We start from the raw sequence: 25,811 nt of genomic DNA, 5'->3' as shown, positions 1-25,811 counted from the left end.
CGTGATTACATTGTGCCCATGCAATTAACCCAGGATAATCTCCTGACTTCAGGGTCCATACCTTTGATTATACCTGCAAAGCTCCTTTGCCATGTAAGGTAAAATATATACAGTCCTACCCAGTTCCACAGCTCACATCTCCAGGTCCATAGATAAAGCCAGGAACATCCTTGGAGGACATTATTCTGCAACCTCATTTATGAATAGGAAGCACAGTTAGAAGGTTTTGTTTGTTCCTCTTTTTCTCTTTAACAGCTTTATTGAGGTGTAATTGATGTACATTGAACTGCACATGTTTAAAATGTACAATTTTATGAGTTTTGACATTTGTATACAGTATACACCCATAAATCTGTCACCACAATCAATATAATGAATATACCCATTATTCCTAAAGGTTTCCTTGTGACCCTTTTTAACCCATCCCTCCCTCCTTCATCTCATTCCCAGGCAACCATTGATCTGCTTTCTGTTATTATAGTTGAGTGTGTATTTTCTAGAATTTTATATAAATGGAATTACACAGTATGTACTTTGGGGGGGGGTCTGCCTTTTTTCAGTCAATAATACTACACGACCTAGCCATTCCACGCCTATGTACTACTTTTTTATTTATTTATTTTTGGCTGCGTTGGGTCTTTGTTGCTGTATGCAGGCTTTCTCTAGTTGCGGCGAGTGGGGGCTGCTCTTCATTGCGGTGCGCGTGCTTCTCTTGCGGTGGCTTCTCTTGTTTCAGTGGCTTCTCTTGTTGCGGAGCACGGGCTCCAGGCGCGCCGGCTTCAGTAGTTGTGGCTTGCGGGCTCTAGAGCACAGGCTCAGTAGTTGTGGTGCACAGGCTTAGTTGCTCTGCAACATGTGGGATCTTCCCAGACTAGGGATCAAACCTGTGTCCCCTGCATTGGCAGGCGGATTCTTAACCACTGTGCCACCAGGGAAGTCCCTCCTGTATACTACTTTTATTGTTTCTGCCTGGGACAATGTGTTAAGAAGAGAAAAGAGACTAAGAACAACCTGAGCTTTTCCAACCTCCAATCCAGCTCAGATACAAACCCCGGGCTAACCTAGACATATGAAATCTTCGACACTCAGACAATATTCTGTTCTATCCATTAGTTTTTGCTGTGAAGAAACTACCCCTGAAACTAAGTGGCTTAAACAGTATCACTTCTCTGTGAATCAGTGATTTAAGCTGGTATTTGCTGGGTCATTCTGCTAGGACTGGCTAGGCTCCCTCTGGGGCAAAAGTCAGTGCTAAGGGCTGATTCAATGTCTCGCTCAATGTCTGGTGGCTGGTGCTGGCTGTCAGTTGATGCTGGCTGCCAGTGGGGTGATGAAGATGACTGGCCACAGGTCTCCAGCAAACTACTCCAGATTTATATTTACCTGGGGCAGCCACAGGATTCCCAAGAGCAGCAAGAGAGGCAAGCCCCAGTGCTCAAGGACTTTTCAGGCTTCTGTGTACATCACATTTGCTAATGTTTTATTGGTCATAGCAAGTCACATGACTAAGCTCAGATTAAAGGGTGAAGAAACAGACTCCAGCTCCTGATGAGAGCAGCTACAAAGAAACACTGCAAAAGGACATGCATTCAGGTAGGGGAAGATTTTGAAACCATGTTTCTGCAGTCTAGCTCATCTACTTCTCTTCCTCCTTCATTAACTACACTCCCTCACTACCCATTCACGCCTCAAGCCATGCCTCAAGTTCAATTTCCTTACCCATCACTCAGCAGAATCTACTCTCTCATAAGTTACCAATGAACTTCTTGTTTCTTGCTAAATCCAGGGAACCCATTTCCCTCATCATCTCATTTGGCATCTTGGCATCATTTGATACAATCTTCTCCCTTGGCTTTGATAACACCATTCTTTTCCTTATAGGCCTCTTAGCTATTTCTTCACAGTCTCCTTTATGGAAAAAGCGTGTAGCATGGTGCCTAGCATAAAATAAGCATTTTAAATGGTTTGTTGAATGAATTATTGAATGAGTGAATGAATGCAAGAACAAATTAAAAAAGATTATGTTCCCCTACCCACCAATTAAATGTTAGAGTTTGCCAGTCTTTGGTTACTACCTGTACACTGGTGATTTCCAATTTTATGTCTCCAGAGCCTAAATCTCTTTCCTTACTTCAGGCATGTATATGCAACCTCTGACTGGACTTTCTCCCCACTGACACTCCAAACTCAACCTGTCTGAGTCTGATCTCATTAGTCTCACTGCCAGACCTATTTTTCTTCCAGATTCTTCCACAATCTACCTAGTCACCCAAGTCAAAAATCTGAATGTTATCCTTGGCTCCATCCTATTGGTCGCTTAAGTCCTGTTACATCTTCCTTTTGAAATCAGCCCCCTTATTTCCAACCACGTTGTTTCTACCACTTTTGTTTGGGTCCTCATTAGTCCTTATCTAGATGCCTACAACTCAGTGTCTGCAAAATCGCTCTGAAGACAAAAATCATCTGAAGACAGGAAGCATATGTTTTTATGCTTGTTAAAAACATAGATTACCAGACATGCCCCAAATCTTCTGCGTCATAATCTCCCAGAAAGGAGCCTGGAAATATGTATGTTTAAAAAGCACCCCAGATGATTCTTGCTATCAGGAAACATGGGAAAATATTTTTTTGCCTCCCAAACACCAGAGGTGCCACCCACCCTATAATCTACTCTCCACAGAATTGCCAGTGACCTGTTTAAAACACGAATCTAATCTTATCACTCCTTTGCTTAAAATATTTTCATGGTTCTTCATGGTGTCTAGGATAATAGCCACATTCTTTAACAGACCCTTCGTATTTCTCTGGCCTTATCTTTCAATCCTTTTCAGTATGGACTCTACGCTCTGTTCTTAACTCTTTCCTAAATGCAGCATGCATACCTTTTCAGGCCACTGCACCAGCTCTACCTACTACTTAGGACACTCAACCCCTTTATTCATCACACACATATAATACTTCAGTGAGACAGGCACTGTTCTGAGTGCTTTAGAAGTATTAACTCACATATTCATCCTTACAACCCTGGGATGGGTAAGTAGATGGTGGATACTATTGTTATCCCCACTCATGGAGAAAAGGGAGAGACATTTGCCTGGAGCCATGCATAGTTTCTGGCAAAACCACGACTTGATCCCAGACAGCCTAGCTGTAGAATCTGTGCATTTAGCACCCATGCTCTAGTGCCTTGCCTTCATCTGGTTAAACTCGTTTTTATTTAAAACACATCTCATGCATTAATACTTCCTGGAAGGCTTCTTCAATCCCCCGGTCTGAATTAGCATTCTGGGCTTATTTTTTGTCACAGCACTCATAACACTGTACCATTAAAGTCTCTTTTCTTGTCTTACAAAGCAGACTGTAAGTTCCTTAACAGAAGGAAACACATTTTTTGTATCCCCAAAACCTAGCACAATGCCCAGCATGAAGTACTAAGTATCCGTTGAATTTTTTAAAAAGGAATAAATGAACGAGTGAGTAAACTTATAAGGGAGCTGCAGGGAACATCAACAACAGACAATCTGAACATTGTGCCCCTGAATCATCAAGTCATCTGTACACAATTTCATAAGGCTTTTCAATTTTGGGCATATGAGATGGCCTACCTTGTATGAAAAATAAACTTTGGAGTCTTCTTACAAATTCTACAAATGTTCATGGGAATTCAAATTAAACGCATGATTGGACATTTATTTGTTTAATCTACTCAGTAGATTTCTTTTATTTCTCTGTGTCAAGCATGAAAGTTAAAACTATTTCTAGACCTTTCATCTTAGCTCAGCTTTCCCCTTAATTTCTTCACTCCAAAATGTTGAACAAAACAGGTCCCTTTTTGTGGTTGGAAAGTTTGGCTTTACATAGAACCTTTCAACACACACTGTCAGCACCTGATTATGGGTCATTTTTTAGCCTCTGACTTTCACTTCCTTCCTTAAATAGGTCTTTCAGATGAATCATCTTCAGCCACTCTGTGATTATGCAGGGAACAGTTACTCAGTATATAAATGAACAGAATGCACTCAGCTCCTTCCTACCTTGTATCCTTCTGTGCTCTGATTTTGGGGGTTTCATTTTCCATTCGGTAAAAATTTGAGTGACAACCGTGTGCTGGATTTTGTGTAAGCCCTCAGTTCATTAACACTTCCTGCAAGTATGAGAGGAAGCAAATAGCTGGGGAAAGCTCACATCTACCAGTTTTCAGCCTTTTAGCATTTCTGGTTTGGAGAGGAATTTAGTGGAAAAGGACTTGGATGAGACTTTTTATAATACTTGTGCAATTATTTTTCTATATCTCATGTCATTATTAAAATAATTGTATGTGTGTACAATACATTATACATATAAATGTAAGTAATCTGTCCACCACCACAGTAGTAGAGCCTTCTAACTACTCAAAAATTTATCTCTCAGCCCATAACCCATGAATACTTTATCAAATTCATTCCTATAATATGCATGCTGATAGTCATAACTATTGGATCGATTTTGGAAAATAATATATTTTGGTAAATAATCTATTTAATGATAGCTTATGGGTTGTATCGCATGTACACATGTCCATGAATATTAATATGAAAGAATCCACTTTTTTTCCATATGAAACCAAGAAAAATAAAAGTACCAAGACCTACAATACTGGAAAATACTAGAATGAATTAAGGAAAGAGGAAGTTTACAATAGGAATTCTTGTCTTTTATCTTCCATATGAATGACATCCTACATATGTATGATCCTGACCTACATTTCTACAGTTGAAGGCTGTTTCCTGAGTGAATCACAGCTGCAATGAAATGTGCAGCAACAGAGGTATGAAAATACACAGGCAACAGCATTCTGACAGAGCAATTCTATAGGCAAGAGATTAAAGGACTAATGTGCAGGACCTCAGATATGGTAGGTTTTAGGAAAGATTTTGAACCTCTACAAGAGTGCAAAAACTACTTATTTAAGAGTCTTTCCAGGCTGCTAACGAAGATTCTGGCTTTGTGCTGCTTCCCCCTCTCGTTTATCTTCTGAGAAGAGAAGAGATGTCAAAAGAAAGTAATGCTTTGGGCATTAGTAATGGAGAATCGTCAGAGAGTGAACAGAGAGCAGTGCCTGCGAGGTGGTAGGAAACGAGGAAGATGTAACAGAGTCAATTAGGATAAAGAGCCAGAGAGGGTGGGAAGAGAAAAATAAAAACAGCCCAAACTGGGGGCAGAGGAAATGGCTCAGAAAAGAAGCTAGGAGTGCAAATAGCTATGGGGTGTGACGGCAACTTGTGGGAAAGAGAAAAGAGGAAATTTTCCGAGAGCTATTTGTACCCTTCCTAGTATTTGCGAAACACAAGTGCAGTATTTGAGATGTTCTGAAATCACTTTTGGTAGCTGAGTTCCTTTGCATACAGTACTGCCCTGGAACAGAACTACATGGTTCATGGCTTTATAAACATTACACGTCTTGCAGTGAAATGTTATGAAAACCACCTTCACTGTCATCTGGCCAGCAGGATTTGTTGCCTCTGGATGAACTGATAAAACCCCTTTAGATTGACTCATTCTCTACTTGGACCACATTGCCTCTTCTCCTCTCCCCATCTTCGTTTACTGTTTTTTGTGTCCTTGTTGAAATACAAATAACATACTAGACTTTAACATCCTTGATGCCAGGAACTGTGTCTTTTCTTATTTTTGTATTTCGAGTTATATCTGGCAGAACACCCAGGACGTGATTAGATATTCAGTTAGTTAACTAATCAATTAATTAATTCTAGGATACATATAAAGTTTTGCAAAATAAAATGAGTAAAAATGCATGAAGAGAAAGCCAAGTAGCTTTGGTTTTGTTGGTGGTATTTTAATTATTATCACTTTCTTATTGATCTTTTCAATATTCTGATTCAGCAATATATTGGAATCTAAGAACTATCAGATACATTAGTCACTGGTGATTTAATTACTACAACTTTGCTTACCGACCTTACCAAAATGTTCTAATTGCAGCAATATATTTGGAACGCAATTGTTATTACTACATTTTAACACTTCAGGAAATATCACTAATTTAAGAGACTATTATTCTGCTAGAAAGTAGTTATATAAGTAGCATTTTCTACCATTCTTGTCTAAAAATTAGGTACAAAATTGGCCAGTTTTAATTCTCTAAAGTTTATGAAGGTATGCACGAGATCATAGCTATAGCTCCCACACGAATTGTTTTGATTGTCTGGAAGTCTTTGTTGTTTCATTAGCTATTATCCTTCTGCATGAAGTCCTAACATAATGAAATGCACCAAACCATCTCTGGATCCAGAATAGCAGTGTGCCGTGAGTAGTATATAAGACTCAGATTTAATGGCTAGGTGAGAGCACCCATCGAGAATCCGGATTGAACTGTAGGAAGTTAAAAAGGAATAAAAACATTTGTTCTCTGACAACAAGGAACTTATATACAACATACACAAAATAAGTTGCTGTGATGTGAAATGAGAAGCATTAAAACATATACATACACACACTTTTCTGTCATGCATTCATAAACTTACATTTTCAGTTATGTTGTTGCTGTCTCAGTGTACACACATTGCCAGATAGATGTGTTTTTGACCAGGTAAAGTAGAAGAGTCCAGTTGAGAAAACAGGCCTGGAAGAGGCAGCACTTACCAGCTGTGTGCCCTGTGTAGGTCTTAGAGCTTCACTGAGCCTCCGGTTCTTCATATGTGATGAGGAGTGAACACCTACCTCCGGAGTGGGGTCTAAAGAGGAAATGAGGTCACCGTGGAAGTGCCTAGCATAGAACACCCCACAACCAACTGTTCTCTCTCCACATTGCATTTTACTTTGACTTCTGACTGCTAACTCACGGCAAAGCCTGCACCTTCTTGGCAGTTCTGCTTCTTAGACACCAAGATTAAACAAACAAACAAAAGGCGCCCTTCTGATGACTACAAAAAAATAAAACTATTTACACAAGTCACAAAGAAGTAGCATTAAATATGTTACTGATGAGAGTTGTTCAGATGTATATATAAATGCTTGGCTACTTAAAAGATACAAAAGGCAATTAATATAAAGGAGAGGAGGTTTCTGGGAAGATTGTAGAACAAGAAGCTGTCCCTTGAAAGGCTATTATAAGTAAGGTCTGATTAAGGAAATTTTTATCGTGTTTATTCTTTTATGATATAATGCACGCTTTAAAAAAAACTTGGAAAGCATATAAATTTTTTTTAAAAATCATAAAATCAGCCATAAACTCATACCAGATATAAACTCTGGTAACATTTGGTGTTTTCCTTCCATTGTTTTTCTTCATATGTGATCTATGTTTTTTACCTTTTTTAAATTATATAACTTATGTGTCTTTGCATCTCATTTTTTTTCTTAGATTGTATAATAAGCGTTCTCCATGCTATTAAACATTTTCTGAAATCATGCTTTTTAATGATTTTTAACGGCTGCCTGTTATACGTAAGATACATGCGCAATAACTCTGAATCTCACCACTTACCAATTACTCCTTTATATTGCTCCCAGGTTTTCACTTTTAGCAGAACTTTAGATGATGAGAATGATGCATTTTAGTTAAAAGTAACATTTTGATCAACATGACATAAACCTTACAGACTGGATAATGAAGAGAAAGAGATGAAGGGGAACAGCTCAGAATAGAAAGCCAACATGGAATTATGTTATCTCTATATACTATCAGATAATATAACAATTGTACTTCTAAGTAAGTTAAAAACATCTTAAGGAAGTCAGAGAGCATTTACTTACACCAAGGAATGGACAGGAATTAAATAGTGAAAAAAGGTTATCTTCTTTCCAAAACACTGATGAATGTGAGACCTGAACTAGCTTTTGCGGTCACAATTGGTCTCTGGAAAGTGTTCTGTATCATAAGAAGATGCCATATTTAATAAATATCAAATGGCAGAATGGCATCTGGCTAATAAGACAGATAAGGAGCTCATCTCATACACAGGTTGAGCTCAAGTGAACTCTGGCATAACCATCAAAGAGTGCAAGGAGGGTGGGCAGAGAGGGCAAGGACAGAAGGGAAGATTTCTTCCATTCAAAACCACGCAATTCCATCTCATCAAGTCTTTCCTGATGATCTCCTTCTCCAGTGCCTCCCCTCATCACAAGCTCTCACACTGTAGGCACATGCCATCAGTTCATGGACTCAACTAAGTTCTAACAGTGTAAGGACACATAGAACAAATTCAATGTTCATGATGGTCATCCTTTGTTCCTCTTTTGTACAGCACTGAATAGTCTCTTCTGAGGTTCCATAGACCCTCCTCCTTTGTTACACTGAAACTTGAGCAACCGTAGATTGTGAAATGAAGGATTATAAACCAGGGCCAGGAGAACTACAGAAGAAAATGAACTAAGGTAGAAGTTGGAACCAGATTATAAGAACACGTTGAACAGATAGCCTGGAGACAGAGATACATAAAAAACCAAAAGATAGGAGGAACTGGAGAGGTGAGGTCAGACAAAGAATCAGAAACCAGAGAGATCAGGTCAGGAGAAGGCACCAGTGCAGAAAGAAGTCAACACTTGGGAGGACCAGAGGTCACTGCTTCAGAGACAGAGTGTCTTAAACTGAAATTAGACCAGCCTCAAATGGAAGGACATTGTTTACTCCTCCTGAAAAATCAAGATCCACAGATTGGCATCCTGGACATAGAACCAAGAGATTAAGATGAATGCACTGGGTTTGGTAAACTAGCACCTCATTCAACTCCCTGAGGCCCAGTAACTTATCTGGCTTTGGGACTGGGTCTTTCTCTTTTATCTGCCTTACCTCCTATTCTCCAGTTTCACAGCAGGCCAGACCCCCTTTTGATTCATAGCTTTGGCTTAAGCTGTATTCTTCATAGGATCCTTTGGCTTCTGGTTGAAACTACCATGTGCAAGGCCACCTCCTCACTCGTGCAAGAGACATCCTTTCTGTCCTATATGTCCCCAACTCATTTCAGACAAACACAGATGCCCCTTTCCATTCCTTCCCAGGGTTGAGAGTGGCAGGATGTGTTTGAGCTGCTCGAAACCCTATTTCCTTTGGAGTTGAGGAAGAAGGGGATACAAGAAACAATATGAAGAGAACAGTACACCCAGGAACATCCAAAAGTACTAAAAGCTCCTGTAATGGAGCAGGGCCCTCTGGGCCCTTCCCAGGACAGACCCCATGTCCTCTGCCTGCCTCTCGTCTGCAGAAAAACTTTAGCCGAAGAATAAGTTTAATCAGAGAAGTGAGAAAATGCAGAAATGAAGGAAAATAGTCAAGCAAGAAAAAAGAATACTAGTTTAGCCATTAAACAAAGTCAAGGACTTTTAGTTCCTCCTCAAGGGCTATAGACAATATTCTGAGTCATATCTTTTGAGCTGTTTTACAGATACTGAAACCTCCACCAGGTAGAAGAAGTTAACTACGTGATGACCAGACTATAGCCATGACATAAGCTGCTCCATCTTGCACAATTCCGAGAACTGGCCTCAAAGAAACGGGCACAAACCAACCCTAGAACTAAAGATTAACTGTACTTAAAACAGTCAAGATGACGCTTATCAGACCACCACATGACCAATTTCAAGATGACCGTAGGAGCTGACTGTGCTGTTCTGCACGTAGCCCCCTCGTCCCACCTGTACACCCCTGAAACTCTCCTTTAGAATCTTTTGCCTCCTGATCGGCAGTTGGGAGTTGGCTCTTGGACACGAGTCCACCTTCTCCCCAGATTGCTGGCCTCCTGAATAAAGCAACTTTTCCTTTCCTACCAACACTTGTCTCTAGAGTATTGGCTTTAAAGCAATGAGCAGCTGAACCTGAATTCAGTAACACTCCCTCTAAGAGATGCCCCTCGCCCTGGGCAGGACTGCACAGGCCCGCGTGCACCCACGGGGCCACACGCAGTGCGTCAGCTTTGCCTCAGCCTCTCATCTCTCCATAATCCTTCTCAGGAACTCTGAACCTGATCTGCTCATTCTTTCACCAACCTTTTAGTTAAAACGAAAAGCCCTCTTGAGCACTTTCTGTTTTCCAGACACAGTTGAAGGCTTCCTCCTCATACCATTTATCTTACTTAAAAATTTCTCATTTTGTGGCTTCACAAAACATATTTACATGTGAAAGGCAGCCTCAAGGGGATTCTGGTACATTTGTAAAACTCTTGAAGTATTTACATTTTACAATGAATAATAATGTAGCTTATATTATTGATTCCTAACTAGCCACCAGAGATTCTGCTAAGCGCTTTATATTATAAATTATATATTATGTATTATATAATTATTTATCCCAATATTTTCAACATACCATGATTGCTTTCAATACACCTCTTATTTCCATTTAACAGAAGAGAAAATTGAAGATCACAAATAGTACGTGATGGATTCAGGACTGAAGACCAAACCCATATGACCACAACATTCATCCTCTGGTCAGTATTCTACATGGTTTCTTGCTCTGAATAACTCTGGCATTGCTGTCTTTGGCATTTATTTGGCAAGGAGGATGGCACTTTCTAATATCCTACAATGAAGATATAGCTACTGCACAATCTTGGTCACAGAATCATTTAGCTGCCCTGAAAATGGTTGTATGTGAGGCTTGCTAGACTCTAAATTTCCATACTGATCACCTTTTGAAGTGGGAGTGGAAAGAAAAAACTGCAAAATCATCCTTGGCCTACCATCCTGGGAAGTAAAATGGCATTTCTGAATAGTCTTTCAATTTCTTTCAAAGCCCCTGTAGTAGGAATGAAAGGTGTTGCTTCCATCAGAAAGCTCCTTTCACTTCACTGCCCTTCTCAAGATCAGCTTTCTTGTCACTTACAGCTGAAATTGAAGCCAAGCCCTTGGGCTGGACCTCAGGACTCCACAAACTCCTCCCACAGCCTTCATTGCCTTTCTTTCTAATTCAGAGTTCTCACTGCTCCTGGGGCGCCTGGCCTGCCGTCCCTCACGCTTGGCTTGTCTCCTGCCTCTGCCCCGCGGTACCTCCCTGTAAGGGCCATTTCACCCCTCTTCCTGTCCACTCTTATCAGACCTTCACTCAGCAACCTCTTCAGTCATACTCACTTCATCAGTGCCCTACTTTGTAAACGGTCTGAAGCCCATTTTATATTCATGGGCTGTGTGTCTCTCTAGCCATAAAGTAAGGTCTTTGGGGATAAAGATTCTATTTTTCATAGAATAGAGGAGTTAACTGAATGGATACTGGCTTAAGGAAATAAGATTATTTGGTGCCTGGCACAAGTAAGCATCCGTGTATTATAACTCGCATACTAATAGTAATAATTCTTGTTTTTGGTGCTTTGGTTCATAGAAATATATATACATATTTAAAAGGTATTAAGGTATCCTGACAACTCTGGTACCTCGGGCACAGCTCAAGACAGGAAGCCAGAGAAGGCTGGTTCACTTTATAGCAGTGATTCTCAGCTAGCGACAAATATCTGGAGACCTTTTTGGTTATCACGACTTGGGGGTCAGGGATGTTACTGGCATCTAGTGGATAGAGGCTAAGAAGGCTACCAAACGTCCTACATCGCGCAGGAGGCCCCCCACTGCAAGGAAATACCCATCTCAAAATGCCAGTAGCACTGAGGTTGAGAAACCCTGGTTCAGAAAGTAAGTTATTCTGCGGTCAGGTTGTCAGCATTGCCTGGGTTTGTTTGTTTGTTTGTTGTTTTGGCAGTTCACTGTCCAATGCAGAGAATATAGATTTTATTTTTAAGATTGAGAATACCACCATTTGCATATCAGTCATTTTAGCTAAATACACTGTGACACAGCTTGTTTCACCTTTACGTTCAAAGTTACCATCTCAACTTTTTAAAATTACTTTTATTAACTTTTCCACTTTTGTACGCAATATAAATCAGTTTCCAAATTCTTAAATAAAATCTTTGGATTGGAAGAGGCCTTAGGAATTATCTGACCCAAACTTTTCATTTTACACGTGAAGAAACTGAGACCCAAAGTGGTCTGGGGACTTTTGAATGACAGAAGCAGGACTGGGTCCTCAATCTCCTAACCCGTACTCCAGTGCTCTTTGCAGTGTCACACAATGCAACCACTATGTAAATGAGAAGGAGTAAATTCTTCTTTGGGAGATTATTTCTTTCTAAGGACAGACCTAGTGACTGTGCTAACTAGTTTCACTGAATCATAAGGTAGAAAATAATTGCTACAGTAATACATGATGAACACTTGTCCTCTGAAGAAGCAAGATCAAACACTAAAATTCCGTTTGGGAAATGGAAATTCTAAAGCCATCTGGCATTTTTCACTTTTAAGCTCATTTAGGTAATACTTTTCAGGATATTATCATGGTTCTTCAAATAATTTTGTGTTAAGACTTAATCTTTGTTAGATATTGGTTAACATTTTCTTGGTAAATAAATTATTATAGTAAACACTTAGATGAGAAAATCTTAATAAAAACCTTTCAAGAACAATCTTAAGTATTTTTGTTCTATGCGGTAACTTTGGTTTTCACGTCATTGCCAAAGAAATGACTGGAATGGAGAGGTTAATTAACTTATTTATAATCATGCAGTATATTAATGGTAAAGAAAGGATTCCAGTACTCAGCTTTTTGTTTTGTTTGGGTTTGGTTTTTTGGTTTTGTTGGTTTTGTTTTGCAAAACAAATGCTTTTAAATTATGCATTAGATGGAATTCCCAGTTTGTTGTTCAGCCTATATCCATCCTAGGGATGTGAGCTTCTGAGCTCTCAAGCAATGTGAAAGAAATGAGTAATAAAAACTGATATCACCATTTCTTAATGTTTACTACTGAGCTAGGTTTATTTAAATATTTATGATATGAAGATTAGAGATCAATTTGCACCTTTACCCTCCACCATTCAAATTTGAATTTGTGTCATTTGTCCCAAAGAAGGCTCAGTGGAAATGCATGGAGAGATCAGTTTGAATCAAAGAAACACTTCAACTCAAGGAACAATTTAAAACAAGGCCCCACTAATCAAGGAAAGGGTCACTAGTTCCTATTCTGATTAAAAATGAGGAACAGAAAGGAGGGTGAGCAGGCTGGAACTTCTTGCAGTGACTTGTTTGAGATTTATAGCAAAAGGAGGAAGTTACCTCCCAGAAGTTGTGTTTGAAGCAAAAAGAACTGTGTTACTGGCATACGAATACCAAACAGGCTGCAGCACTATTCGAGGTAGGAATGATGTGCAGATTAAATGCCACTAAATGTAGTGACAACTTTGAGTGACAGATGAAGAATAAAAATGAACAATTTTTCTGATAACATGTCAGGAAACAAATGCCTCTTTCTTTCAGAAGAAAAAGATATATATGGTTGCGAATTCAAGCAACCTCCCATCTACTGAACTTTTTCTCCCTTACAAAACTATAATTTTGGCCCCAAACGGAGCAATCCCTTGGTAGAAATTGTTACTTCTTCACTTCATTGAAGGTTTACAACTGTTTATTCTGACTGTTTCTGTCCGGGTTTAACAATGTGTTTTATACTAACATTGTCCCGTCTACTGCATAATAAGAGATCCAAGAATAGGTTAGGCATTTTGTCTTCTGTAGGCCAAAGGCCATCATAAGTTCAGATGTACTACTCAGAGCAAATTTGCATGGTTTTTGTACTAAAAATATGTCATGTTTTAGGAGTCATCTCTTTATAAAATAATAAGAGAATAAATTTTTGTATTAATTCAACTTTGTCAAAAATAACTCAAGAAGATATGGAAAAAATTTTTAGAAATTATACAGTACATATCTGCGTCAGACAATCAATAACATCTTGCCTTTGCCAACAAAATGAACTTGAATATTATTTAAACTTCCCCAAGAAATTTCTGGTGTGGATCAAAAAGCAGAAAAGAAAATAATGGGCCTCTGCCTCAGGCTACTATGTATGCAGTTTCCCTGGATGATGGAAATCCCATGGTGACAGCCTTTCATGACGGCGATAGATGTTTCCAAAAATACGGTTCTATAAAAGTCCCTCTGAACTTAAGAAAGAAAATATTAATTAGGTAGTATGATGTAATGTGTCACTTTTAATTATCCTATCCTATGAGAAAACTTGAATCTAATATCAGACCAATATTTGGTTTCAGCTAAGGAGAATGGTAGCTGCTTGTTTATCACAAGGATCTGTGAATCCAAAATAATGAAAGAAAGCTAAAGCATATTATGGAGTTATCAGTCCATTATAGGAATTCTTTAGCTATACAGAGGACAGTTTTGATAAATGGCTCTCAAGGGACCTTTTTAATTTCCATAAATAATTGATTATGGCCATGTTAACATGTGCTGTTGTTTGAGGGCATTCTCATTTCTGCCCAGAAATTTCAAGATATGAGTTGAAATGTTACTTTCATATGCTATTAAAGTCCATTATTTCTGCATTGAGGTTTCATATTATGCATCATGGCCGTTGTTTCACTTAGTGAAATGATCAGAAATTCACTTTGCCCAAATCTCAGTTTTGATCTTTGCATAATGTCAAAACTTCTCTTCGGGAAAAAAAAAAAAAAAAAAAGCAATTGATGGTTTTTCTTTTATGTTTAGTATTCAGGTTAAGAGTGTACAATTTGCAAGGAAGACTCTGGCCAAGAACTCACCTCCCCATCATCAGAACTTCCCCTTAACTTCTCATTTCCTCAGCTACAGTGATTTCTCTTTGATATCTCAGTGATTTCCCAGCTCCCACCAATTCTGTATGCTTAGCATTTGGAAGGACAAATTAACTGACATGACTCCATAGTTTTGTCTTTTTCAGAATGTCATATAGCTGGAATTATACAGTATGTAGCCTTTACAGACTGGGTTCTTTCACTAAGCAATATGCTTTTAAGGTTCCTCCGAGTCTTCTGTATATTGATAGCTTGTTTCTTTTTAGTACCTATTAATATTCCATGCTATGGATGTGCCACAATTTATTTATGTATTCACCCTTTGAAGGACATCTTAGTTTCTTCTAACTTTTGGCAATTCTGAGTAAAGGTGCTAGGAACATTTGTGTGAGGGTTTTTGTGTGGACATGTTTTCAGCTCGTTTGAGTAAATACTTTAGAGCACGATTGCTGGATTATATGGTAAGAGTATGTTTAGTTTTGTAAAAAGCCATCAGAATGTCTTTAAAAGTGGCTGAATAGTTTTACATTCCCGCCAGCAATAAATGAGAGTTCCTGTTGCTTCACTTCCTCACCGGCATTTGGTGTTAGTGTTCGCAGATGTTCTTTATCAAATTGAGAAAGTTACCCTCTGTTCCTAGTTTGCTAACATTTTGTGTAATCAATGGACGTTGCATTTTGTCAAATGCCTTTTCTACATCAATTGATATGATCATACGATTTTTCTTCTTTATCCTGTTGACATGATGGATTACATTATTTGATGTTTGAATGTTGAACCATCCTTGCATACTTGAAGTAAATCCCACTTTGCTACAATGTAAAAAAAAATTAATTGACATGGCAGTTCATCATGTGACTGACCTTTGGGGTTCACTCACAGAACCTAGACTATGATGTCATCAATTCTAACATTAACCATGGATGGAATTTACTGAGCCTTTACCTCATGCTGGTCACCATGATAAGCACTCCATATCCATCATTTAATTTAATTCTCATCACAAGTACTATGAGTTATTGCTATTCCCTTTGACATATGAAGAAACTGAAGTTTAGAAGTTTCAGGGAACATGCAGGTAGAAGGTGCAGAGCCCAGATACAAATCCAGGTCTGCTCACTTTTAAACGAGAAAGGATGCACCACTCCCTCTTTTCCCCAAGGTAGAATCTAAGAAGAACAAGAGACAGTGGTTCAGCATTGAGTTGAATCTTTGCTAAACTCGGAGTCTCTAAGGTTCTATTTGTGTGACTGATGAAGAGAGGCCTTAAGGGAAAATGAGCCAGCAAGAGGTCCCTTCTTCTATTCTCAGAAAACCCAAAGGGAGAAGAGGATGAGAAATGAATTAAAGAGACCAGACTTACCAAGTGTTGAGAATTACTGATTCTGTGGAGGGAGAAACAATTTGAAATTTTAAAAATGTATTTAATTAACACTAATATAGCACAAACTGTCAAACACTGTTCTACGTACTTCATAAATATTAGCTCATTCAGTCCTTATAGTTACCTATGAAATGGGTACAATTATTATCCTCATTTCAAAGATGAGGGAACTAAAATATAAAAATGTTAACTTACTTGCCCAGAAATCTGCTGTCAGTAAGGGGCAAAATTAAGATTTAAACCTAGGCAGTTTGGCCTTAGACGAGTACTTAAGCACCATAATATACTGCCCCTGATAGTTAGGAAAATATTTTGTTCCTTTTTATGGGCTTAGATCAGTGTTTCTCAACCTCGAGTTCAAGATCCCCTGGGTCCCTCAAATGTTTTTAAAGAGGCTTTCGGGTTCTCTTCAAGAGCTTTTTAATTTTATGTTTAATTCTCAGTTCAAGTGAGGCTTAAGCTATAACTGACATAGTTTTCCTGTTCTTTGGAAAAGCTGCTTGTTAAGAGGGGCTTCATGTTAGCAGGGACCTCAAATTCAGGGTCTGCCAGCCAGAAATGAGGGAGCACAAGGAATTGAGGTAGGCGACAGGGTCTGATCTACTACCCACACACCGGCTTGTCTTCAGATGTGGTTCCTGTCATGAAAACATTTCAGGACTCCCAACTGCTTTGCTCTCTGATAGCCCATTGGTCTTTGTGTGTACCTCTCTTATCATCCTTCCCTCCTGATGACCACTATTACCATTCTCTTTATATTAACCAACCAACTTCTATGTTGGAACTGCCTTGAAAGTTCTATGTAGACTTGCTGGTTGCCCTCATTATCTACTTTCCCCTTCTTTTATGATAGAACCTTCCATTTTAACTAGTTGCATTGCCAGGAAGCTAAAAGACTACATCTCCCAGTCTCCCATGCATAGATGAATGTCCCATATGACTAAGTTCTGGCCAAATGAGAGTTAAGCAGAAATGTTGACTGAGACTTATAGAAAGTGTCCTTAAAAATGAGGATACTGTGGAGCATGTTGGTAATGCGTTTGGGGGCGGCAGGCGATATGTGCTAAATCTCTGTACCTTCCACTCAATTTTGCTGTGAACCTAAACCTACTCTTTAAAAAAAAGTCTAATAATCTTTTTTTTCTAATGAGGGCTGTGCCTGTCCCTTCCTCCTTCCTCCTTCCTACTGCTGTAAGACACAGATGGGATGGCTAAATTCCTAAACCCATCACGGACCATGATGTGGCCTTGGGAACAGAAACCACATGCAGCAGAAAAGCAAGGGGAAAGAAGTGAAGTTCTTCACCAGCCCCGACTACCTCACTCCAGACTCCTTTATTAATGGGAAGGAAATATACTGCTCTCTCATTTAACCTAAGGTTATTTTGGATTTTCCTGTGATATGCAGCTGGACTTGATCTTCAGTGGTGTAGAAGTACAGAGATGATGTTTTATTCACCCTTCATTGAAATATGCAGCACAGTCTCAATAGGGCAGGTTCAACTGAAAAATATACTTATTGAATTGAATCTCAAAAACCACTGAAAGGGCCCAGAATTCTCCATTAAGATATACACCAAAGTTCCTCCTGGCCTTCTTGTCTACATCTAGTTAAACTCATTCCAAATAAATTTCATAATTGTTTCTTTTCAGTCTTTCTTGATTATAGGTTGCATAATTGGAAAATATTTAATTAAAATGCTTTATGAATATTCCATATGCTTAAATATATTTTATTAGCTTTAGAATAGAAGGTGTGACCAAAGTATAGTTTTCTGCCTTTTATTGAAAACACAAAATTTTAGCTTTATTATTAGGGATTAAAACAGCTTTGGAAGGAAAAACTAAACTGAAAACAAGTCAGCATTTACAATACATGTTCTGTTAAGACAATCCATTCTGAGTTTCAAACTAGCAAGTTACAAGGAAGCTTTTAGAAGATAAAGTATTTGTAAATTCGTGAGTAGGGCTACATATAGACATGTAAACTCCAAAAATCAGTACTATAGTTTCCGGATTTGGGAACTATGAAACCTTAGGATGTTCTTTAATCATAACTTATTAATTGTTTGACTTTTATCAATTTTAATTAGTGAGATTTCATCCTGTTAAAACAATGACCATAGTTTTAGCATTTGGTTTTTTTGCTCTTTTTTTATATTGAGGTATAGTTGATTTACAATATTATATAAGTTTCAGGTGTCCAACATAGTGATTCACAGTTTTTAAAGGTTATACTCCATTTATTGTTATTATAAAATACTGGCTATATTCCCTGTGCTGTACAATATCTCCTTGTAGCTTATTTTTATATGTAGTAGTTTGTACCTCTTAATCCCCTGCCCCTGTCCTTCCCCTCCCCACTGGTAACCACTAGTTTTGTTCTCTATATCTGTGAATCTGTGTACTATATTGTACAGGTAAAAGAAAAACTATTATTAAGTCTTTTTATATAATGTTTAAATATATGTAATGGAATATAGCTGACCCCTGAACAACACAGGGGTTAGGGGCACCAACCAGAGCAGTGGAAAATCCGCATACTGCTACCTCTGCCTCAAAAACAGAGGAACTGATAAATGACTCACCCAAGGGCAGGAAGCTGAAACAGTTTGGATAGAGTCAGAACTGAAACCCCAGTTCTTTTGATTCCACATATTATGATCTCTAATCAAACACAAGCTTTTCCTCACACTTAGTTAATTTAAAGATCTATAAAATAAAAATCCAAGTACTGCATTTATTGAAAAACATCTGCATCTAAGTGGACCTGCACAGTTCAAACTTGTGTTGTTCAAGGGTCAGCTGTACTGATGAAACTTCAACATTCAAATAGAAAATGTTCATTAGTTCATTGATATTTCTTTTGCATCTCTTACAGAATCATCTAGAAACATCTCTTTTCAAGTTTTAATCAGTATTATCTAATCTAAGCTTTAATCAATAATTATCATTAAGAATAACAGTAGTCAATATTTGTTGAATATTTACTACGTGCTGGGCACCGTTTTAAGGGCTTCACATATTCCACAAATAGAATACTGAAACTCAAAAATGATAGCAATATGCCCCAGTCCTACCAATAAAAGGTAGAACTATGACTCAAATCCAGCTCGGTCTGACTCCGACTTCAGGGTCTTTCCACCAGTGAACACACTTTGCTGCCTTCTATTAATAACAAGGGGACTATAATTTCATTATTTTTGTCATTACATTTTTCTTCAAGTAGGGGTTAACCAAATTAATGCCAAAAGATTTGCCAGCCAGTTTGCTAGAATCAAGAGAAATTGTAGGTCTTTCTAGTCTGCCTGACTTGACTCTTTTTATATAAATGAGAAAACAAATTACTTCATTATGTAAAGACTGTATCAGCACTATTATTATTTATCTTTGAGCTTCCTGAGAGCCAAGGCAACAAAGCAAATAAGATGGGCTGCATAATTCTTATATCAGGACTTTGAGAAAAACGTTTTTTTTGGCATCAAACTCTAAAATCAATATATTATATTGGATTTATGAAGAAACATAATCAATAATGTCTTAAATAGCACTTTCACAACAAAAAAAAAGAAGTGGTATTATGTGCCTGACTTCTGGGTCATGCCTCTGTGAAAGCCAATAATGCAATAGTAAAGCGTAATTCAGCAATAGTAATTTTTGCAAATTACCACAGTCAATATCTACAGATGTTCCATAGGAATCAAACTTTCATTTAGCTACCGGTTACACTATATGTATAAGAGGTAAAAATATCACGTCAACGCTGTCAAGCCATAAAATAATGTAGTCATCCGGAAGTATTCCATGATGCCTGCTGTCCAAATTGGCTCAGCATTTCTTTGACTTGTATGATACTGCACAGAATTACACAGATCCTCCCTTTGAGGTCGCAAACCTTTTCAGCTACTTACTCATCTAAACAAAGCATTCCTTTGTTGCCCTACAACATCGTCCCTTCATATAGCTGGCACCCCTGAGCATACGGGTACAAAATCATTATGGCTACATGTCCTCTGGTTCTTGCCAGCTCCCAGCTCCTCCCTAGGCAGTAACCTCAGACAGGCAGCTGTAAAGAAAGTGCAAGGGCAAAGCCACCTGAGTTGACCTATTGTGTTGAAAGTGCTTCACCTCCCCCACATTCAGCAGAGAGCACACGGAAACCATCCTCATGGATGTTTGTGCTAAAAGCTGTCTTTGCCTGAGCATTTGCTTTGTGAATGAGGTCATTTTAACAAACACCGTGAAAGTGATATGATGAAGAGATGTGGTTCTTTTCCTGATTAAGACATCATGTAAAACGTAGAATTAGCTATGGTCCCTCCAGAGGAAACTTAAGTAGACATTTTAAATTCGTAGTTAACATTACACATTCAAAGATAATCAGCAGCTGCAGCCTTACCTTGGATATATTGAGGCACAAAGGGAAAGGAGAGCATAGAAAATTGCTTACCTAGTTCACAAAGGTACTGAGAAGCTTAATGCTTCTAAAGCACTTGAACTGAAGACACAAAGCATTATCTTCTTACCACGACATTGTAACAGACGTCCATATGGTCCCATCTTCCACTAATTGGACTTAGATGTTGCATGCATTTGATGATTGTGATAATGGGTGATGTGATTATAAGATCCCCTCCACAGGGCATTTTGTCCACAAATAAAATTGTCTTTATCCTATAGGAGAAAATGTTTCTCAGCCTGAAGTAATTTGATTTTGTCACCGTGGGTCACAAACTGTGCCTTAGGCTTGTGGTGTGCAAAAATGCCTTTTAGTCAAGTGCCTGTCCTAAGAGGTTTCTTTAAAAAAAGAGAATGGAAGCCTCCATTTGTACCACGTGACATGATCTTATCTGCTGTCTAGACTGTGTTACCAGTTCAGATCCTTTACCGTTGGGTGAATTGAGTTTAAAGGTAGATAAAACAAAGCTATAGTTACCCTATGTAAACGGATCTGGAAAAAAAAAAAATTAACAGGCAGTTTACCTACCATGACATTGTACACAGTACTTGTGTTCATTTACTTAGTTCTTGAAATCTTATATAATTCATACTCAGCATGAATGTGTGAATATTGTAATTACACTTGTAATTAAATTGGAGTTTATTTGAGAACAGAGAATCAAAAGTTCACGACGCTTGTTATCTAATTCTCAGATTGTAAAGTAAATAGGTCAAGTTTTCGGTGTTGCATTTTTTTAACCTGTCAATAAGAGAAAAAAAATTGCAATGCCTTGTGACTTTGAAATTTTCCTATTAAATTTTTTTATTAAAATCTGAAAATTTAAGTTAAAAATTTGCGTTGCTTACAAACTAGTTTCCCTTTAAGAACTATATACCATTCAAGTTTTTCATTTCTACCTGATATTATTGTGAAAGTATTTCTGTTTAAACATTGAGTATTTGGCAATAATCGTCTTCTCCAGTGCCACAGCCATTCTGATAAGAGTTTAAGAGATGAATTAAGGTCTCCCTTTTAGTAAAGCAGGTATTGATGCAGCTATATGTATCTTAATGAATAACTGATGTAAAACTTCCTTGACTCCTTTTTGCAGCCACTTTTGAAAAGTGGAAGTCAGGCCCTCAGAAAAGGTGATCCATTATCTTTGTACTGTAAGCCAAAGACATATACAGAAACTCACATAGCTCTCCCTTCACCCATCAAAAAAACACCAAGAAGATTGATATCTATAGCCTGTTCCATTTTCCTCAGAAGGAAAAATACACAGTAACTCAAAATGAGAAAAAGGTAAATTCCTATTACTTCCAACAACACACTACACTACAAAAGGACAGTGGACTATCTTTTTTTGGAAAAATATCTGCATAAATCCAATAAGATTTTTCTAAGAATTGGGCAAATTTGGAAAACTCAATCTAACACAATAATTTAAAGAGATAAAACCTTGACATATATGTAACTATTTGAGGACAGGTTCTTAGATTTTTCCAGTAACAGAATTGTACCTTTGCCTAAAAGTTTTTGACCTCAGTTAGCTAAGTATTTGGAAAGGAATCCCAATACTGAATGGGAAAGGAAAGATTTAAAATGTAGAGAGAAAAAGGCTCATTTCATTCAAAAACCCTTGACCTGTGTATGGTTTCATGTGGGATCTGGGTACTGGTATTGGTCATCATTTATCTCTCACTGCTTTTCAAAACATAAATTGTAATGTCATTCTTATAAAATTTCCATATAGCTATGGAGGTCTCCATCCTATTTTGCCTCTCAGCTAACTCAGCTTTATTATTTACCATAGGTGGGTCCATAACTCATGAAACATATCATTCTTTATAATTTTTTCTTATTTTTATCTTTATCTCCTACACTTAACTTTATTAAAAATTCATTCATCTAACATTGTATTTACAAAGATACCCATAGACCTGGCTAACCAACTGATGCTATTGTGTTGCTGAAAAAGGGAGGTTTTAGAATTTATTTAGATTTCAAACATGGAGATGAAGGTTGTTTCCCTTCTGGAAGGATCAATCAGTGCAGTCTTTATGTGCCATGTTTAATGAAAGTGAAAGCCCCAGTCATTTAAAAATGAATAAACTGAGCTTGGAATCTTAGACCAATTACTTACCAATGAAAACAGACCACTATGATCTGGAAATTTAGGAAACTGATTCAAAACTGACTATTTGATGTTAATTTTAATTTTCTACAGTAATCCACCATTCGTAATTTATTTTTAAATTTTTCATCATATATTGCGTCCTATAGGAATGTTGCACCACTTGCATAGAAAGTAAACAAAGCTATAGTTTTGTCAAATTAATTAATATTAGCACTACCAATAAAGAACCATGGTGAAAAAGGAGATAAACTTCAGTATCTACTGGTATGCTTCTGTTACATTCACCATCAATTATTTCAGTCTTCATTAATTAGTTATATGAGACACAAACATGTGTTCTTCAAGGAGTTGGTCTCATTATAATTAAATAAGTATGGCTTTGTAGGGATCTACTCAGCATATTATGTAACTCACATACAGGACAGCTTATAATAACTCAACTCTGTATTATAATTTGACTATATTGTTAAATTGTAATCTCATTAATAGAGAAATAACAATGGAATAAAGATCTCTCGGTGTAAGATAGAACATTTTTGAAACAAAGAGAAATAAAAGAATCCTGGGAGAAAGTTTGGGATAAAAGAGCATCAAACATGTTATCATTTTTCATATGACTTAATAGCCTGATTATAAATTTAGCTGGACACTAACACAGCTTTATATCCGATGGCAGGTAATTTTTACTCAGCTCTTAGATGATAAGCTGGAATCATTAGTCTTTTTTTCTTCACTCTATATTAAATACATGCCAGACGTAGGTTAATGAGTTTTTAATTTGTCTAAGTGGCAAACAACCTTAGGATTTGCTCCAGTTACTATTTAATGTTAGAATCATTACATTGTAAGTGTTATCCAGTTAATAGGAAAGACAACACATAATTTTTAATGTGTGTGTGAGGAGGGGTGACATTTAAGGAAATAAGACTTGTACAGATATTTCTCAAGTCACTTTGAAATCTACAGTCTACCCACAACTTGTATTTAGAACCCTGCCATGGTCAAAATCACAATGGTCCAGGCAGCATCATTAGATGTAACATCTTCCTGCACCAAAGGGAATGAAACCTTATCTAAGAGGCTGGGTTGTAAATGATATCAGCCGCCCTAACTTAGGAATCAGCTCCACTGAATTCTCTCCTCTGTCAAGTATGACATACACTGGAGAGTGAAATCAATTGGTAGTTTACAGGAGAAAGATGTAACCTTCAGATCGCATAACCAAAAACCTTTCTCAGAAATTCTCTTCTGGAAGGCAAAATCCCCTTTTATAGTCTCAGCAACAAATGATTAGCTGGAAGATTAAGATGTTAATAGGTTTTTCCTAGAAGACCAATTAAAATGGTGGTTATTTTTCCTTTTTTATCCAATGAGCCAAAAGATAAAATAGATCATTTAAAAATTATAAACATTTTAGACTCTTTTTCACAGAAAAAATAATTACAATCATTCTCAATCTATTTTAAACATTTTTAAGATTTAATACTCATGGAAATATAAATATATATATATATATATATATATATATATATGCTAATTCATGTAAAATTGCCTATGTAACCATGTTTAAAAGACACTGCATCCTGTCCCGAAGGAGAAAATGAGAACAATATCCAAAATTTTAGCAGAGTTTGCAACTCCCTGCATGTTTTGGCTTTTGTCTTTGCAATTTCATTTCATGCTTTACTCCTCCTCACCCTATAGAATCCAGCCACACTGATCTCTCAGCTCTGCAACCATATCTAACCCTCCCTTAGCTGTTCCGTCTTCCTGGAATGCTCATCTTTCCTCTCCTTGAATGGCTGCTTGCTTATCTCTCAGGACTCGGCTTAAATGTCATCTCCCCAGTCAGGACTTTCCCAGTAATTTATCACAAGTAGAAACCCTCCTTGTTAGTTCCTATTTGAGCATCTTGTTTGTGTCTTTCTTAACACATACCATAATTTGTCATTTGCCTATTTATTTGACCTCCATGGGAAAGGAATCAAAATGTCTAGTTCTATACCGTATGTATTATGGCCTTTGGTAAATTCTCAATAAACATTGGTTCAGTAAATTAATTGATGCCCAAAAAGATGTCATAAAGGAAGATGTCTTTATGTTGACATGTCATTTTTTTTTTAAACTCTAATGCTAAGTCCTTGCAAAGCAATTCACTCTATAAAATTACTTTAAAATGTTTTAGGGACTGCCTATCACCGATAAAATTAAGTTCAAGATCCTTAGCCTGACACACAAGGCCTCTAGAACTGGCCTCTGGAGCCCTGCCCAGTGCCACTTGCCTCCGTCGCCTGCTTCCTTTTTCATGTTCTAACGATGGCAAGCTGTGCCGAACCCCATGCCTGGGACCGAGTAGGCACTTCACAAATATTTGATAAATCAACTGCTAGCAGTTTCCTGCACACACCTGCCTGTTTTGGTGGTGTCAACTGAGACTGGAGAGCTACTCAGAGACTAGATCTAGAAAGATCTCTGTATGACATGTTAGGGCTTAAAGCCTTTAAAGCGATGGGAAGCTATGGAAGGGCTCTGAGCAGGGGGATGACATAAGGAAGCACTGCTCAGAGAAAAGTATCATGTGCATTCTTCTGGCATTGGCATAACTTAACATGTCTTTATGTGATCAGCTCTAAGAGTGACTTAACAGCCCAGCACGAGGGTCAGGGGCGGAGTCTGGAAAATATTTCTGGTCAGTAGTTTCCACTTGAGTTGCATCTTGTACACTTTCAGTTCTGTCTTTTATGGAACACATAAGTTTTGAGTAACCTCCAAAGCCACCCAAGTAAAAATAAATCAAGAAGGATTGTGTTTACACTTTACTTCCCTGCATGTCCTTAGGCAGGAAGAAAGCTGGCTTGGGAGTCTATATCTTTCCAAGTCACTTATCTTGGATATGTCTGAAGCACCATTGAACTTTCGATGATTTTCATTAAGGTATATTTTCCAAAGTAAAATAAACATAGGAACAAACAAACAAAAACCTCCCTGTTTCAGTACAGGTAGTTCTGAACTTTATATTATCTGTTGAAGTGTCATATACTGATATAATATTTGCTAATGTTCAGTTGATAATGGCTACACATATTTGAATAAGAAATGCAAGGACAAATTTTATTATCATCATCAAAGAACTTCTCATAAAAAGTTTTCTCAGCATCTTTTGATAACTTTTGGTAATAAATATGCACTAAATTAATCATGAATTGTTTATTCCCTCTGCGGTAAGGATTATTACC

Source organism: Eschrichtius robustus, chromosome 13, assembly GCF_028021215.1.
Source record: "Eschrichtius robustus isolate mEscRob2 chromosome 13, mEscRob2.pri, whole genome shotgun sequence".
NCBI lineage: Eukaryota > Metazoa > Chordata > Mammalia > Artiodactyla > Eschrichtiidae > Eschrichtius > Eschrichtius robustus.
The sequence above is the reverse complement of the archived record's forward strand: the minus strand, read 5'-3'. Positions refer to the sequence as shown.